Here is a 4,462-nt window from a genome sequence, read left to right as displayed (position 1 = left end):
TTGACTGGAGCAACGTGAAATGAACTGTTTTTCTCAAGAAAACACAACGCACGCCCAGTCCAAGAATCGAAACCAGAGTCTCAGGATTATGAGGGCAACACCGTTATCACTAAACCACGCATCGGCATCTTAATAGTCCCTACTCCCAATTATAACATGAATTCTTCCGTAATGATGGTAATTTTATTCAGTAACTAATCAATTATTCCTTTAAACCTTTAGCATTTAAACCAGCCATATCCAGCCCAAATATTCTACCTGTTTTATATTCAAACCGGCCAGATCTGGTTTCTCTCAACACACAGTGTTATTCTAAAAATGAACAATCACATCATCAAAACCGTAAAGCTACGAAATAATGCATGATTTTATTCAAAGCAATGTAAAAAGCAAGCATTATATTTGATCGAGTAATCTGAATTCTAAAAGGGCTAAGTTTTGTGACCCATTTTTATTCCTTCTCCAAATATCTCAAAGCATTCTAAAATCTATGATATCTTATTCAAGACCAATATTACCGTCTGTCTTATATTTTCTCTTACGTCACTTTTGATTTGGTACTGGAGGTTTCTTTTCTTATAGACTTTGTACTTTGTTTTGCTGTTAATAAAGGTTAAGTAGCGAAAGAGGGTTGCAGATTTTCTTTCATCTCTTTATATTGTTTTTATAATTGGTCTTTATGGCGCCTTCCTCAACAGCCTCGGCAAATGAAGAAAGAATTGCATGCTTTCGTGTGGTAAGAAGCTTGTTTCCCAACCACACAGTTCCGGGTTCAGTCCCACTACGTTGCACCTTGAGCAAGTGTCTTATACTATAGCCTCGGGCCGACCAAAGCCTTGTAAGTGGATTTGGTAGATGGAATCTGAAAGAAGCGCGTCGTATGTGTGTGTGTGTGTACATATATATATATATATATATATATATATATATATATATATATATATACACATATATGCATACATATGTGTGTGTGTGTGTGTTTGTGTGCTTTACAACCGGTGGTGGTGTGTTTACATCTCTGTAACTTAGTGGTTTGGAATAAATACCAGACTTTAAAAAAAGGTACTGGGATCGATTCATTCGACTAAAAATACTCCAGGGAAGTGTCCCAGCATGGCCGCAGTCTAATGACTGAAACAAGTAAAAGATAAATAATTTTCGAGGGTAAAACTACTGGCTTTGTGTTTTGTTTTGGGTTTCTGTCTTGCTTCGATTTGATTTTTTCTGTTGTGTTTTGGTTTTGTTCTTTCTAATGCATTGAAAGTATTCTCTCTATTGTAGTGTCTAGTGCCTATATTCTGCTGTGTTGTGCATTTATGTGCAGGTTCTAGCCTGTTAGTTTGTATCTGTCCACCTTTTCTATTAGCCATCCCTGAGTTTCATGTCATTATATAACAGGAGAGGCATTTGAGATACATCGCTTATAACAGGAGTTCACCACATACAGTATCCTACCAGACTTCTATTTCAGATCTCTTCAGATTGTGTTGACTTTATCGATCTGCAATAAAATCAATATAGAGCAATGGCAAATATCCTCTTCCATATAAGGGGTTTGCCCAATTTTGTGTATTTTAGTTGGAAAGTACCAGATATATTGGAATTTGTCATATAACCGGTTCTTCCAGTTAGTCTTGAATTATATTACCCCCACCAAAATGTTTATCACCTTATCTCTTATACTCTCTTACTCTCTCTCTCTCTTATCACACATAAACGTGTCTGTCTGTCTGTCTGTCTGTCTGTCTGTCTGTCTGTCTGTCTGTCTGTCTGTATGTATGTATGTACATGTATTATATATGACAGTGGAGGCTCAATGGCCCAGTCACAAACATAGGTTGGCACCCATTACCAGCACCTATTAATGCTAATATGGTAGCATTAATAGGTGTTACTGATATAATTTTGAATTATTTAACACAGTACGTCCATAAGAGATATTATTTCCGGACGAATGCCACAGTTAAACTGGCTTTCTGTGGTGTATTTGCTTTGAGTCTGATACACAGATTACTAGCTTAGAATACAGATTCATACAGCAGTCACGTAACGAAAAGCAGCGCTTGTCAGATTTTTTTTTTTTTTTAGTTATCACTGCTTTTATTTTACTAATACTTTTTCAGTGCCCCATTAGTACCATCCAATGCTCCCTTTCCCCTTTAGCGTTTATACACATAATATTGGGACATCGTGTTATTCACTGCCATCACTCGCAAGCGAGAATGACCTAGCTGCTTGTATTATGCTTTGGCTAATTGTCTTGGGTACCTATGCTGACGCGAACAGACATACACATCTACCGACTCCCCCACTCTTGACTCACGGAATATCCATCTAGAGGGAGAGAGAGGGCTAGACTAGCACTCAGTTGGTACTAATTTCAGCTGAATTAACACTGAGTTATCAGTGAACAGTGGAAGCGCAATGGCCCAATGGTTAGGACAGCGGACTCGTGGTCATAAGATCGCGGTTTCGATTCCCAGGCCGGGCGTTGTGAGTGTTTATTGAGCGAAAACACCTAAAGCTCCACGAGGCTCCGGCAGGGGATGGTAGCGAACCCTGCTGTACTCTTTCGCCACAATTATCTCTCACTCTTACTTCCTGTTTCTGTTGTGCCTGTAATTTAAAGGGTCAGCCTTGTCGCACTGTGTCACGCTGAATATCCCCGAGAACTACGTTAAGGGTACACGTGTCTGTGGAGTGCTCAGCCACATGCACGTTAATTTCACGAGCAGGCTGCTCCGTTGATCGGATCAACTGCAACCCTCGACGTCGAAAGCGACGGAGTGCCAACAACAATCAGTGAACAGAAATATGACTGATGATGCGCCTAGGCTCAACGCAATTTCGTTATATAAATTCTTGCTTTGTTTAGTATTTTTTATAATCATAGAAGGAACTAATCCACGCAGATATATCTAAAAGGGATCACATGCTGGACGAAAAGCAGAAGAAAATATACGAAATAACTTCTGTCTGATTAAAATAATCTACTATTTTGGTTTTCTTTTTCGAAATATAAGGTGGAGGAGTTTGCAAAACGCCATTCCGTGAAAGGAGTCGCTGAGCTGCACAAGTTTTAGAACTACTATTGTAATGCGATATGATGTTGTTATAGTGTACAGTAAGAGAACATTACCTCAGATCATCGCTAACAAACAAACCTGAGAAATATTTAGATATTTGACTCACGAGTTCCTTATATAATACATCGTTAATTTTTAGTATCATCTGATTTATTTCTTTAAATCTAATTAATTCACGATGACTTCACTAACGAGGAAGTTATAAATATTATTGCGAAAAGTTCACAAAGTGGAAATATGTTAGTATGTCGAGAAGAAGAAGAAGAAGAATTTAACGTTCGAGACATAACTCTTCATCAAAATATCGAAATGGCGGCTTACTCCTCTAATGAGAAACCGTACTCAAAACATAAAGTTTCTTCTTTTTTGGTACTTATGTAGTGGCGCGTAATTATGGCCGCCATTAAGAAAGTACAATCTACGCATGCGTAAGGGACTTGCCTTCCCGGAAGCTCCTCGAGTGCGCATGCGTAGTAAAACCAGTACTTAAAGCGCTTCGCGCGCTTTCTAAGCCCGTTTAGCGCGATGCTTTCGACGTGACAATTACTTGCTCCTTTGGCATGCCTCAACGAAGCTCCTAATATCCAGATTCCGATTACAAGTTAACAAGCGGCTGCCAGGCTGAATAACACAGGATTTGTAAAACCAAGCATCACCAAAAATAAAACTTATTTTTATTATGTTGTTAATCGTTCTACTGTTTCTCAATATATAATTTTGTTGAAAGGTGGTAGAGAGAGACTAATATCTCTACTGCAACTATCAACCTTTTACACTTACTATTTACAGACACAGAACATCATTAGTTTCATTGGATTCTACACTTTCACTAAAAATATTACTTCGGATGAAAAATGCTACTGTCTCTATCATATTTCAAATTCACACTTAGATCTCTGTTGGTATTAACTTTCTCTTTCAAACACTTTTTCTCGCTGTTTATCAGCACCACACCTCTCTCCAAATAACCGAATCGTTATAGTTTGGGATTTCCAACTCACATACCTTCAGCTCAATTCCCACTGATGTGTGTTAAAACAGCACACTTCATTCTATACTAGTTTGTTCTTTGAAGCGTGTCTATTTCCCATTTGCTCAATCGAGACATTATATACATAGGCTCAGTAGAGCCTATACTCTTTTACTCTTTTACTTGTTTCAATCATTTGACTGTGGCCATGCTGGAGCATCGCCTTTAGTCGAGCAAATCGACCCCAGGACTTATTCTTTGGATGCCTAGTACTTATTCTATCGGCCTCTTTTGCCGAACCGCTAAGTTACGGTGACGTAAACACACCAGCATCGGTTGTCAAGTGATGGTGGGGGGACAAACACAGACACACAAACACACATACATACATATATATATATATATA

Source organism: Octopus bimaculoides, chromosome 9 (assembly GCF_001194135.2).
Source record: "Octopus bimaculoides isolate UCB-OBI-ISO-001 chromosome 9, ASM119413v2, whole genome shotgun sequence".
NCBI lineage: Eukaryota > Metazoa > Mollusca > Cephalopoda > Octopoda > Octopodidae > Octopus > Octopus bimaculoides.
Note: the sequence above shows the minus strand (reverse complement) of the source record.